Here is a 15,417-nt window from a genome sequence, read left to right on the forward strand (position 1 = left end):
CACCCTCTGTCTTCTACCTTTGAGCCAGTTCTGTATCCAAATGGCTAGTTCTCCCTGTATTCCATGAGATCTAAGCTTGCTAATCAGTCTCCCATGGGGAACCTTGTCGAATGCCTTACTGAAGTCCATATAGATCACATCTACTGCTCTGCCCTTATCAATTCTCTTTGTTACTTCTTCAAAAAACTCAATCAAGTTTGTGAGACATGATTTCCCACGCATAAAGCCATGTTGACTATCCCAAATCAGTCCTTGCCTTTCCAAATACATGTACATCCTGTCCCTCAGGATTCCCTCCAACAACTTGCCCACCACCGAGGTCAGGCTCACCGGTCTATAGTTCCCTGGCTTGTCTTTACCACCCTTCTTAAACAGTGGCACCACGTTTGCCAACCTCCAGTCTTCCGGCACCTCACCTGTGACTATCGATGATACAAATATCTCAGCAAGAGGCCCAACAATCACTTCTCTAGCTTCCCACAGAGTTCTCGGGTACACCTGATCAGGTCCTGGGGATTTATCCACTTTTAACCGTTTCAAGACATCCAGCACTTCCTCCTCTGTAATCTGGACATTTGCAAGATGTCACCATCTATTTCTCTATAGTCTATATCTTCCATATCCTTTTCCACAGTAAATAGTGTTGCAAAATATTCATTTAGTATCTCCCCCAGTTTCTGTGGCTGCACACAAAGACCGCCTTGCTGATCTTTGAGGGGTCCTATTCTCTCCCTAGTTACCCTTTTGTCCTTAATATATTTGTAAAAACAATTTGGATTCTCCTTAATTCTATTTGCCAAAGCTATCTCATGCCCCCATTTTGCCCTCCTGATTTTCCTCTTAAGTATACTCCTACTTTCTTTATATTCTTCGAAGGATTCATTTGATCTATCCTGTCTATACCTGACATATGCTTCCTTCTTTTTCTTAACCAAACCCTCAATTTCTTTTGTCATCCAGCATTTCCTATACCTACCAGCCTTCCCTTTCACCCTGACAGGAATATACTTTCTCTGGATTCTTGTTATCTCATTTCTGAAGGCTTCCCATTTTCCAGCCGTCCCTTTACCTGCGAACATCTGCCTCCAATCAGCTTTCAAAAGTTCTTGCCTAATACTGTCAAAATTGGCCTTTCTCCAATTTAGAACTTCAACTTTTAGATCTGGCCTATCCTTTTCCATCACTATTTTAAAACAAATAGAATTATGGTCGCTGGCCCCAAAGTGCTCCCCCACTGACACCTCAGTCACATGCCCTGCCTTATTTCCCAAGAGTAAGTCAGGTTTTGCACCTTCTCTAGTAGGTACATCCACATATTGAATCAGAAAATTGTCTTGTACACACTTAAGAAATTCCTCTCCATCTCAACCTTTAACACTATGGCAGTCCCAGTCGATGTTTGGAAAGTTAAAATCCCCTACCATAACTACCCTATTATTCTTACAGATAGCTGAGATCTCCTTCCAAGTTTGTTCTCAATTTCCCTCTGACTATTATGGGGTCTATAATACAATCCCAACAAGGTGATCATCCCTTTCTTATTTCTCAGTTCCACCCAAATAACTTCCCTGGATGTATTTCCAGGAATATCCTCCCTCAGCACAGCTGTAATGCTATCCCTTGTCAAAAATGCCACTCCAACTCCTCTTTTGCCTCCCTTTCTATCCTTCCTGTACATTTGTATCCTGGAATATTAAGCTGCCAGTCCTGCCCATCCCTGAGCCATGTTTCTGTAGTTGCTATGATATCCCAATTCCATGCTCCTAACCATTCCCTGAGTTCATCTGCATTCCCTTTGCATTGAAATAAATGCAGTTTATTCATCCTACCTTGTCCCTGCCTGCCCTGACTGTTTGCCTCACTTCTGTTCTCAGCTGTACCTGTCTCAGATTGATCTCTTCCCTCATTATCTCCCTGGGTACCACCCTCCCCCCCCCCCCCCCCCCCCCCCACTCCACCTTCCTAGTTTAAATCCTCCTAAGCAGTTCTAGCAAATTTCCCTGCCAGTATATTAGTCCCCTTCCAATTTAGATGCAATCCGTTCTTCTTGTACAGGTCACTTCTACCCCAAAAGAGATTCCAATGATCCAAAAATGTGAATCCTTCTCCCATACACCAGTTCCTCAGCCATGCATTCATCTGCTCTATCCTTCTATTCCTGCCCTCACTAGCTCGTAACACTGGGAGTAATCCAGATATTACTATCCTTGAGGATCTCCTTTTCAAATTTCTACCTCACTCTCTGTAATTTCCCTTCAGAGTCTCAACCTTTTCCCTTCCTATGTCGTTGGTTCTAATGTGGACAATGACCTCCTGCTGGCCCCTCTCCCCCGTGAGAACATTCTGCACCCTGTCTGAGACATCCTTGATCCTGGCACCAGGGAAACAACACACAATTTTGTTTTTTTTCTGCTGGCTACAGAAACGTCTGTCTGTACCTCTGACTACAGAATCCCCTAACACAATTGATCTCTTGGAAGTCGACGTAGCCCTTGTTGCATTAGAGCCAGTCTCAATACCAGAAATGTGGCTGTTTGTGCTACGTTCCCCTGAGAATCCATCACCCCCTACATTTTCCAAAACAGCATACCTGTTTGAAATGGGTATATCCACAAAAGACTCCTGCCCTAGGTGCCGACCTCTCTCACCCTTCCTGGAGTTAACCCATCTCTGTGACTGTATCTGTGATTTTCCCCCCTTTCTATAACTGCCATCCATCACATACTGTAGCTGTTGCAAATTCCTCACCGCTTCTATCTGTCTGTCCAACCAATCCACTCGATCTGATAAGATTCGCATTTATAGCAGATGTAATCCGCAGTAACCCTTAAACTCTCTTTAAACTCCCACATCTGACGAGAAGTACAGATCACTGCAAAGGCCATTTTTGCTCCTTCACAATCTACAGACCCAGAAAATAACACCGTCTTATTCCTCTCCAAACACTGTCCCAGGTTAAATTAATAACTATGGCTTATATTTTAATCAAGAGACTTATCTCCAAAAACATATAATCAAGAAAGAATCCACTATACTCACTACTGCAGCCTTTCTCTTGGTCAGACTTAAAACAACAATTAACTTATCTGATTCTGTGATGTGAACTTCGCCCAACAGTTCCTGCAAGATTAGTTGTGAATTTCACTGTTTGTTAATTTTCCCAGATGCACTCCGATGTCCAGCGATACACAAATTCAAACAGCAAAGGCGGTAACTGTGCAGTCTCGCTCTCTCTTTCTCTCCTGCACTGTCCTCACCATGTGCTTCCTTTGTCTGCTCTTCTCCCACTGAAACTGCTGTTGTTTTGACTTTTTTTTTCCAAAGTTCCAATACAATGCAACAGCATATAAAACAGTAATTGCTGCTCTTGGGATTCGAGGAAATCACTTCCAATACCTAAAATACCTCAAAAAAAACGAGACGCTCTTACAGCCAGAAACGTTTCCCATCCTCCATCTTGGATTACCCAGAATCTCTTTTGGATTGATTCATACTCTCAGCTTTCCACGTTCTTCTGCTGCTCCTATGCTGCTAATCCGTTCTGTAGGTATTCCCTGCATTTCCACTTCTATTTTGACTTTCTGGCTCAACTTGACGGCAGCTGAAACTTTCCTTGGCAGATGTTGAATTGTTCTTACAATATCTTTCATTTGGAGATGACATTCTCCTGGAAGACATCCTACCCCTGTGAATGTATCTTTGTTCTCTCCTAGGATGCGTTCCACTGTCAATGGCTTTTCGTGCTGCAGCATGTTGCAAAACTCTATTGCCATGTTAAGAGTTACCAGCTCAAGCTTTAGACTTACCCAGGGTGAGATGGGTGACGTTTGCTTGCCAACTGTCATCCGGAACTCCATATCCTTGTTCACGTTATTGCAATAGACTTGCAAAGGAATCTGTCGTCTCAGCATGAACTTGGTGCCATTATGCAGCCTTAACCATACTTCGGAGGGCTTCATTTTTAAATCATAATGTTGAGTCACTTTACACACGTCTGTGAAAATCATGGTGTTCCATGACATGAAGGTGTCTATCTGATGTTTTATATTGATCTAACGTTCTTCTTCTGCAGCCTTCATTCTAATAGTCACAAACCATGTCTCACTTATCAACCTGACTGAACCAACCTGCTGTATGGTGCAAATCTTCAGCTGATATCTCACCAGTGGTCACCCCTACTTTCCTGTTATGCTTTTTAGTTAAATACTTGTTTGTCAAATGATTCGATTTATCACACAAAGAACACTGCTTTCCCAATGCTGGACATGCCTTCTGCTCATTTGCATGAATATTCTGCAGTATTTGCCTTTGGTTATGATAGTTCTTCCCAGTGTGCCTGGAGTATCTGTCAGTATAATGCAAGACCAGGTCTGTTCCTTCTCATGTTTGGTATTTCTGCACAGGTGAATTGCTTTCCTAAGTTCAAGTTTGTCTCCTGTCAGGAGGTGTGATTTCACTTTGTATCCATTACTCCTAATTAAAACCTGCATCTTATTAACACATGATTGATTCAGCAAAATCACAGGTTTCTGCAAGCTGAGATAATAATGTTACATATCGATCAATGGCATCTATATCACTTTGTATTGAATATATTGTGCTGAATGTTGGAAAGTGACTCATCAGAATCTTTAGCTGATATCTCTCCAGTGGTCATCTCTACTTTATTCTGCCATTGTTCAAGAAAGAATGGGCGGCACAGTGGCTCGGTGGTTAGCACTGCTGCCTCACAGCACCAGGGAATCAGGTGTGTTTCCAGCTTTGGGTGACTGTCTGTGTGGAGTTGGCACATTCTCCCTGTGTCTGTGTGGGTTTACTCCATGTGCTCTGGTTTCCTCGCATAATCCAAACATGTGCACCTTAGGTGAATTGGTCATACTAAATCATCCCATAGTGTCCAGGGATGCATTAGTTAGGGGGAATGGGTCTGGGTGAGTTACTCTTTGAGGGTCAGTGTGGACCTGTTGGACCAAATGGCCTGTTTTCACAGTGCAGGGTTTCTATTGTTTACACATGACATTCATTTAGGATTCAAAACATGCCTTCAAAGCATTTTCCTCCTGCTTATCAGAAAAAAAAAACAAATTTTGAAAGTCTCTTCCCAACAGTGATGTTAGTATAGCAACTTTTATTTGTTCTGGTTTGTTCAATAAGTCAGTTACTGTTGAATTATTCTGCCATCGTTCACAAAAGAATTAATAGTTTTGTATCATCTGCCCAATCTTTTCAACAACAGCCAGTAGGGGAAAAGCCACAATTATTTCTGTAATGTTCTTTATTGTTTCTTTTTTCTGTGTTAGCATATTGCTCTACAGCTACACTTATTGTTTCAGCCTACATTTTCACCTCTTCTGACACCATATTTTCAAAGAATAACCAGTAGTATGATCAACCCAAAAACTTTATTGAAGTGAAGCTTGAGACATTTGCCTCAGGGAGTGTGCCTCTGGGAGGAGGCCACATGATTATGGCAGAGTACGACAGTCTTTCCACATGATTGTATTTAATCCAAACACTTCCTATTCTCCTTTCATAATTGTGTCCTTTATTTCTACTTGTGAGGAATCCAAAATTAGGTGGCATATATACAAAATAGTTAACAACAATTTTAATGATGAATTCATGAAAAAGATCCTTTATTCAGAGATTACAGTGTGGAATCTGCTGTCAGATGGTGTAACTGAGATAATTGTTGCTAATGATTCAGAGCTTAACTCTTTTATAAAGATTGATCAATTTCTGCATTGGACACCTGGTGAAGAGTGAGGCCAACAGTGCAATTTCAGTCAGCTGAATTCACTATATCGGTCCTTCCTTCTCAACTTTCCCTTTCCCTTAAGGCGTGGTCACCTTGATGTTAAATTCACTCTGTACTTACTGAAAAATAGATTTACAAATTGTTGAAAGATTTTGGAATAAATTTGGTAGAAATACTTTCAACTGGAATACATCGCCAAACTCCATTTCCTGAATGTTTAGATTTCTTTATTGCAATAAAGCCATGGAGATTTACAGCACAGCAGGAGGTTACTTAGCCCATCATGGCTGTTCTTTACACTTTGCTAGGCCAAATCAAAATTAATCCCATAGCCCCATGCTCTCGTCAGTCTGTGTTTTCCACTGTTTCAAATATTTATCCAATTTTCTCATAGAAATGCAATGGTCTTGCCTGAACCATTCCATGTAATAAAGCATTCTATACTACTTATTCACTTTAGCACAGGGGTCTCTATTTTATGAATGTCCAGCTTGCTAATATTGATACTTACGAACGTGATCCCACACATGTTTATAGAGTTAAAGACCTGGCACGTGAACAGTTCTTGAATTTACAAACAGCTGCTTTCCATTGTCCAGCATTATGCACTAACTTGCGGACCAGACATTCTAAATTAGTCTAGTCCCATTTGCCAGCACTTGGTCCATATCTCTCTAAACCCTTCCTATTCATATACCCATCCAGATGCCTTTTAAATGTTGTAATTGTACCAACCTCCATCACTTCTTCGGGCAGCTCATTCCATACACGTATCACCCTTTGATTGATAAGAATTGCCTCTTACGTTCCTTTTAAATCTTTCTCCTCTCAACTTAAACCTATGCGCTCTAGTTCTCCAGGGAAAAGACTTTGTCTATTTACCCTAAACATGCCCCTCATGACTTTATAAACTTCTATAATGTCACCCCTCAGCCTACAATGCTCCAGGGAAAACAGCCCCAGCCTATACAGCTTCTCCCTATAGCTCAAATCCTCCAACCCAGGCAACATCTTTGTAAATTTTTTCTGAACCCCTTCAAGTTTCACTACATTCTTCCGACAGGAGGGAGACCAGAATTGCACACAATATTCCAAAGGTGGCCTTACAAATGTCTTGCATAGCCGCAACATGACTTCCCAACTTCTATACTCAATGCTGTGACCAATAATGAAAAGTATACCAAACGCTTTCTCCACTATCCTGTCTCCCTGTGGCTCTACTTTCAGGGAGCTATGAACCTGCCCTCCAAGGTCTCTTTGTTTGGTAACCTTCCCCAGAATCTTACCATGAAAAACATAATACAATATTTTCTCTTCTCCAGTGAAAATAATCTCAGTCTATCAAAATTATCGTCAAACTATAGCTTCTCATCTCTGGCATTATGCTGTTTAAGTTTTATTACGTGCTCTAATGTTTCTTCTGTAATAAGATGCACAAAATCTGAAATAAATAACAAAGTCTAATACATTTATAACCCCTAACGAACAATGAGAGATTGCTTCACTGACAAGTAACAACATTTAATATTCAGTCATTATTGTATCCTGTTCTTCTAAATGTGACCTAATCATCAATTTGTATAAATGTATCAACTTTTCTTGTACTTGAACTCTATATCCCTGTTTGTCTGGCTTTATCTATCAGGAATTTTCTACTGAGCTGTACACCAGTCTTAGTTTTCTATTCCCCCAAAGTGTTACCTCACACTTCTCCAAATTTGGCATCTATTATCTGTCTGTCCATCCACAATTGTCCACCAAATTATTTAGTAGTCCCCTTCAATGTTGTGTTACTTTGAAATCATGAGCTTAAAGTGGAAGTACATGTGTTTGGATGCAGATTGAGGGTTAAATTATGAATGTGTCAGAAAGCTCGATCTAACATGCTGACTTCTGCATTTCCCTGCAGTGAATTTGGCTGTTTGAGTGCAAATCCCTCGCGAAAGGCAAGCTACCTATTTCCATGTGCTAATCATTCAATTAAAGTGATATTTGTACAGTATAAATATTTCATTTCACATTGGGTATATAGGGTTTCTGGGCTTCCTGAAACTTATCAGTGAAACAAAGCAAGTACACAGCAGATATTGAGGGAGCTCAAGCAATCTCTAGCAAAGCTGCCAATAAACATTCTATACCCACAGCTGCTTTGGTACCTACTAACAGGAAAGGGTTGTTCTTGGAAACTTTACTAGGAGGATACTTTGTCCAAATTAGAGGTTTACTCTAGTCGATTGGAATTGGTTTCATGGTGTTTTAGATTGAATCTCAAGTGAGGACCAAGGTGATCAGTAGCAGTATCAATAACAGCATGGACTGCAGCTTGCCTTTCACTGATCTGTAGCTGCACAACAGAGAAGGATGGCTATATATGGGTTTGAAATGGTTCGTACAGTGTATTACATGCTATAATGATACCAAATGGGATTGTGGGCAGAACAGCTTAGACCCTTGGAGGAATAAGTTCTAACATCTGTTCCTTCCCAAAGTCCCTGTAAAACTGTCTATCATAACAATGTAACTTGTGACTCATTGCTCGCAAGCAATAAACTGTACGTTATTAACTTCAAGCTACTCTTCCAGTTAGACCAGGATGTTAGCTTCCTCTACAACACCAGTTCATGAGGCCCTGTAGATTCTGAAGAAAATTGTGGGTTGCAACCTTAATCATGGACCTCATTTATAAATTACCTACTCCTACATGACAGCCAGCAACAGAGAAGAGCCAAAGATTTAGAAACGTACAGAAAGCCTCAACAAAAAATAATCACCAGTGAGTCATAAATGCATTTCAGACCTGGTAAGACACAAGCTCCAATAGTAGAATTAGCAATTCTTTGGAGTAGGAAAATGGGGAATTCCAAAGTTGAGCAGTGATCTGTGGGAACAGTCTGAGTTAGAGTTCACTGGTGAGGAAACAGATATTGGAGGTTCCATGAGTAATGCGTAAAATCCCTGTGGGCCAAGGGAAACTTTAAATAGCGTAGTATTCCATGGACAGACAAGCAACTCAACTTGAGTATTGTTCCCATCATGAGCCATGACTCCATAAACAGAAATAAAGGGCCACCCAACATTAATCTGAGGTCCGGAGCCCAGGACATCCTGAAGCCAGTCATTCAAACACTAACATTGGCTAGATTAAAAACCTAAGCAGGCCAACTTGCTAATGAGTCTTTATTCAGGCCGCAAAAAAGGTGAAAGTTCCTTCACCAGAGCAGTGATCAAGGTAGAAATAATCAATTTAAACTGCAAGGAGCAGATATCATTCAATAAGACCATGATTAAAATGGACATTGTTTACTAAAGCAGAAAAAAGGCAGAAATAATGATTTTAACCATAAAAGGCAGGAATCCTCTGTTTCATCTGGGAAAGATGAGAATTCTCTATTTTTAGACTCAAGAAGGGAGGAATCTCCATTGTATATGCAAAACACAGAACAATCCTCCAGTATAGCAACAAAGAGGAGCTATTACTGCAAAATAAAAGTAATTTAAGCAGAAATAGTACAAAATAACATTAGGAAGAAATGGCATCAGAAATAATATTGCTAGGGATATCTATTTCTGTAAGTAGACTAAATAGAACATAGAACCAGATGTCTTGGGGAAAATAATTCTGAAGGTACAGAGTAGCTAAATTACAGACTAAACCAGAAGTTGAACATATGTATACATTTCTGGACACAAATAGAATTATACCTGATAACTTTATTGCTCACCAAGGGGTAAAAGAAGCAACTTTTGAACGGATAATGAAAACCTTTGACAATTGTTTAGCTTTCAAACTAACAAAATTATTGAAAAAGTACATGTTAATAGAAGAACTCAGCATCAAGGGGAATACATAGATGATTTCTGAATGATAACTGCAGATTAATGGTGAAATGCAACTTTAGTGAATTTCACATCAGAATTCATAAGAGATAGGACTGTTATATTAATTGCTGATGGGTCTTTGTCAGATTTACTATACTCCAAAGAAAATCTGACTCAGGGAAACCAGAGAAAACCATTCAGATGGTGATTGAGGAGAATATCAGCATTGGTACAGGATGTTTGCAGAGTCCATTCAATTTTTAAGATACAAAATAGTGAAGTAAATACATAAGAAATTAGTATAGTAATTAGAGCAGACATGAGGTACCAAAAATTCTTGTCAGTGCTGTGAAGCAAAGAAGCCTCACAGGTGCAGGTGATGCCCAACTATTAAAAGTTGAAACTTTATTGCTGGAACAGCACAGCAGGTCAGGCAGCATCCAGGGAACAGGAGATTCGACGTTTCGGGCACAGGCCCTTCTTCAACTATTAAAAGTGAATGTTTATCTGTCACACACCAGCTTACATTCAGAAAATGTGCAGAAATGGAACACAGTTTCTGAAAAGCAAGAAATCAAATGTCTAACCACATAAAGATATTAATGAGATAGAACAGTCTACAACAGAAGAAACAAGCTAAAGAACTCCTAGGGAAATTGGTCAGAATTTGGAAAACTCATATTTATGTCAATGGTCATCTCATTAGTTTCAAGTTAGTTACAGGGCAAGCGTCACAATTTAATGATTAGTGACACATGGTTAAACAAACACTGTTTATAGCTGACTGCAATATAACTACATAGCCCAGGAAGCATAGAACTTTAAAAATTAAAGGTAAGCTATAAGCAGCCTTCCAATATGCTAAGTAATAGAAAATCTATACACACTTCACCATCAATAATTCTCACTCTTGAGAAGGAAGGCATGTTTTGACATCAATCTTCATCAAATGGCAGAAGGAGATAAATTGTATAACATTAAGTAACTGCCTGTCATGGAAAAATGTGTGATAGGAACAGCGGGTCAAAAAACAATGGCTCAAAGAACAACCAGTAGAAGAGTTCACACATGTCCCCTAGGCTCATGGTGGAACCCAAACAAAAAGCAGACTCCACTGAAAATAATTATCTTAGCAAAACAAACCTGCTTCATACTGTCAATGAGATAGGACCCTATGACTATGCTCAATACTCAACCAGTCAGAGTCTCCAGAATGCATGGACTGTATAATATTGTACAAAATGAAATTCATACCCACAGCAGGAACAAAGCAAAGAAATAGAATTCTTCTTAGATGATTCAGAGAAGGCGAGAAGGTTGATAAGGGTAATACACTCTGGCTGCTTCCATTGCTTCCTTAACACAAAGTTCAGTTTGGTTGCACCAATGAATATGTCATTGTTAAATGCAGTAGACAGTCCATTGAATGAGAATTCAATCCATCCACTAGGAACACTCAAACCAACTCATGAAGACCAGTCACTCTGTCAATATGCTTACATTGCCCCCCATCACGTCATGTCCTCATTTTCACCATCATTATCTAACAAACATCAAGATATTCTTGTACTGGGCTATAGCATCTATGAGGGTCATACCAAAGAGTGCTCCTCACACAGGGGTAGACTCAGCCATCAGAAGACAGCGCTACATGTGGGCTTCTCACTGAAAGGAGGGCTATCCCTGAGAAGTTAAAGCACTTTGAGTAGAGACTCCAGTTTTGACTCAACTTTCATCATCATCCTTGTAATGGCTCAATCACACTTCACTGGTACTATTGTGCCAGAGAACATTTCGGTGGGTACCAGTATAGCTCTGTAAGGTCAAAGTCAAGATATATTTAAAATGGACTCTGATGTTTAAATCTAGAATCTGTAACTGGTGTGATAATTTCTAATAATAGACCACAGGACACCTGAGAACAAATTTTCAATCTTTTATTCAAAAATGCATGGGGAGAGAGTTCATTGCAAACTAGCTAGAATGAAAATTCTGCTGAATATAAGAACTTCATCAAGTTCTAACTTTGTCGCTACATAATGATACAATAAACAGACGTCTCCAGTCCTCGGTATGTTCTTTCACCCAGACAAGAGTTGCTTATTCCTAGCTCAGGCTGGGTCTGTTTGCTTCAACTCTAGCCTGTTTATTCTACCCATACCTTCTATCTCATAACCAGCTAATACTTTCTGGTTCCCAAGGCCTTTCCTGCTATTCCTGGCTTTTATGGTGTATGAGGTTCATCTGACAATACCTGAACTTTTAATTTTACTGTGAACATAGTATTCCCTATTTAACCCTTGTAGTCTAATTATCAGTAAGTGGTAGTGCAGACATGCATGGACTCAATTGACAAGAGCTTATGTTGGTCCATAGCAATTGCCACACTATGCCAAGGAAGACAGTGATATCTTAAATGACCTGTTACACCAATCTCTCATTCTCAAAGTGCATATTTTCAGTCTTTGGAATTGTGGTAATTTGAAGGCCTGTCAGTATGACATAGATTGCTCGCTGCCGTTTAATGATTCTGATTAATGATGCCTCCCAGGATGTTTACATCCTGCTCCAGTTAAGCCGAACTCAGAGTATCCTAGACCTCCCAGAGTGGACTCTACACTAGCAGCTCTGTGTCTACCTCTGCTCTTACTGACTGTTGAGTGTGAGCGATCAGATGAAATTTCCACTCAAGTGTGAGTATCTGAGCTTAATTTGCAAAAGGACTGAGACAGTGGGCCCTTAGAGAGTGTGACCTTTTTAAAGAAGTCACATTTATCTTCCTGCAGGAGATTGCAAACTTTATTTGAGGATTATAGACATGAATTAGAACAGTCAAAGTATTTAAATTGACCATACATATGACCATATTTCAGTACTCTTGAAACTGAGCTCACCACTTTATAGCTGTGACTGGGAGCTCCCTACTTCCCCATCTCCAATGGGTAGGGAAGTTCACAACTCCACTGACTTCCATTGTTTCCCACTCTGTGCTTGTCAGCTGCAACATGCTTTGAAGGCCCACACTGGTTCTCTGCTGAAAATGTGTTGCTGGAAAAGCGCAGCAGGTCAGGCAGCATCCAGGGAACAGGAGAATCGACGTTTTGGGCATAAGCCCTTCTTCATTTTCCTGAAGAAGGGCTTATGCCCGAAACGTCGATTCTCCTGTTCCCTGGATGCTGCCTGACCTGCTGCTCTTTTCCAGCAACACATTTTCAGCTCTGATCTCCAGCATCTGCAGACCTCACTTTCTCCTCACTGGTTCTCTGCCTCTCCTTACAGATCAGTGCTTTCTTTGGAAAAGAGAGAATTAAATAGACATATGAGAGAGTGAACCAGCATGTATTTATTCACAGATGGAGTGAATTTGGTGACAATGAGGAAAAGGCATGAAGTTGATTAATGATGAGAGTGAGTGGGAGTGGCAGGTCCATAGCTAGTGATGTGAAGAAGTGTAGAGAAGGAGAAACCTGGATACCAGTGCAATTGAGAGTTTAAAGCAGTGTACTGGAGGAAGTTTAACAAGGCCAAGTGATGGGATGAGCTTGACAGAATGTGGATGAATGTGTCAGCTTCCTTACTAGCTTGGGTCAGTAAAGTCCTTACTACATGAGTGCAGCAACATACTCTTGCTGCTGCTCACCTTCATGGCCTTCAATCATGTCATTTTGATCTCCACTACAGGTAACCATCCTCACAGCCCCGGCAACTCATTCAGTGAACTGGCACTGAACTGAGGCAGAACCTTTGCTAGACTGCAAACCATTTCACCACTTGGTGCTCCATTCCTCTTGACTTCAAACTTTATCAATTCGCAGGTGTAGAATTGTAGAGTTTGGATCACAAGATTTTGGGGTCACGTCATGATCCCTGTCACTAACTGGATAGGAAAACTGGAATTAAAGCTGTCATGGGGAAGCACAGATAAAAAGACACTGATGGACACATTGGACACACTTCTGTTTTCCTGCCTGCTATCAGATCTCATCGCCACTTATAGAAAGTCACAACATTAAAATTGGAGCCTATGTTTCTGATGGTCAAAGTCAATCATTCTCTATATATTACAAGCAAAATTGCAACAAGCCCTGCATGTTTGTTAGCATTTCCAACCTTTTCCCAATCCAAAAGATACCAACTAATCCTTTCCATTCTTCTCCAAGAAGATACATTTGCTTTCATATCAAAAACTGCTTCAATTTTACTGATATGGCTCATGTGAACAAGATGCCTTCTTGAATACTTTCTGAATTCTGACAATAGAAATCCACATTTTATTTATTTGGTGAAAGCAAATCCCTGAAAACAGGCATCAGTTTTTTCACTTACTGAGTTAAGGTGATCATCCATTTCATAAATTATAGAGGAGTTAGATAGCCTCCATAATGTACATGATAGCTCTTGTCTCTCAATGAGTATATAAGGGGTTTGTACTGAGTTGCTGACAGTGAAGGTGAGCTGCACAGGGGCCTGGCTTATCCTAATCTGTTTCGTAAGAACCACTCTTATCATGGTACTTCAAAGCTGTGCATCCAACAGAATGGGTTACTCATAAGAAATATGCTATTGACTTCTCATGTTTCCCATTCCTTACACTCAATTTCTTATCACCCAGCCAGTTTTGGATCTATGTTACCACTGTCTTAAAGGCCTTCTGATCATTCCTACACAATATCATATCATATGTGTTACCCTCATCAAATGTTTATGTTACTTCTTTAAAATCATTAGCAAGTTATTTACATACATTTTCCCTTTAGAAATCCATGCTGACTCTTCCCAGTCAACCCACTTTTTTCCAAGTGACTGCTGATTCTATCCCAAATAATTGTTTCCAAAAGTATCCTCACTACCATAGTTAAACTAACCCTGCAATTGGCAGAGTTATCTTTACAACCGTTTTTTGAACAAGGATTATTTAAACTCATGGTGGTGTATGAGATCAAATAGAAGATGAGATGGTAAATGAGTGGCAGAGAATGATAGAAAAGAGAAAACAACAAAGAACATACCAACAATCAAGCTTAGAAGTTAAAAGGATAACAAAGCCTCAAAACTAAATGCTTTGTAGCTGAACGTGAGTATTCATGACAAAGTAAACAAATTAGTTATATCCACTGAAGTCAATTACTATGATCTGATTTCCATTACAGATTCTTGATTTCAGGATAACAAGAATTGCAAATGGAATATTGAGGAGTATATGACATTCAAAAATATAAAGTTAGTGAAAAATGGTGGGTAGAAATGTTAATCAAGGATGGCATAGGTGCAATGGTTAGAGATCATGTACTCAGGAATTAGTATCAGTGAAGATGAGGAATAGTAAGGGCAAGGAGTCAATTTTGCTCTTCTTTTTCAGGAAGGATGTAAGTGAATTGTGGGCTTTTCACAGGGGGTTTACAAGATTGATATATGGAATGAGTGGATTGTGTTATGAGGTTAGGTTTGACAAGCTGGGTTCGTTTTTAAAGAAGGTTTGGAAGGACTGATTTGATTGAAGTGTATACGATGTTGAATAGTCTTAACACCGTTATTGTGGAAAGGATGTTTCCTCCAGTGGTTCAGTCCAGAATTAGGGAGCATTGTTTAAAAATTAGAATCACCCTTTCAGGAAAGAGATCAGGAAAATTAGTTTCTCTCCAAGTGTTGTGTGACTTTGGATCTCTCCATCCCAGAGGCAGTGGAGGTAGATTCTTTGAATATTTTTTAAGTCTAGAAGTGGATCGATTCTTGTTAGTCAGGAGAATCAACAGTAATCATGGATAAATGACAGTGTGAAATTTGAAGCAGAAAGATATCAGCCATGATCTTATTCAATAACAGCGCAGGCTTGAGGGGCC

The sequence above is a fragment of the Chiloscyllium plagiosum genome, unplaced genomic scaffold (genome assembly GCF_037043375.1).
Source record: "Chiloscyllium plagiosum isolate Xiang-an unplaced genomic scaffold, Cpla_swu_hap1 HiC_scaffold_3, whole genome shotgun sequence".
In the NCBI taxonomy this organism is placed as follows: Eukaryota; Metazoa; Chordata; class Chondrichthyes; order Orectolobiformes; family Hemiscylliidae; genus Chiloscyllium; species Chiloscyllium plagiosum.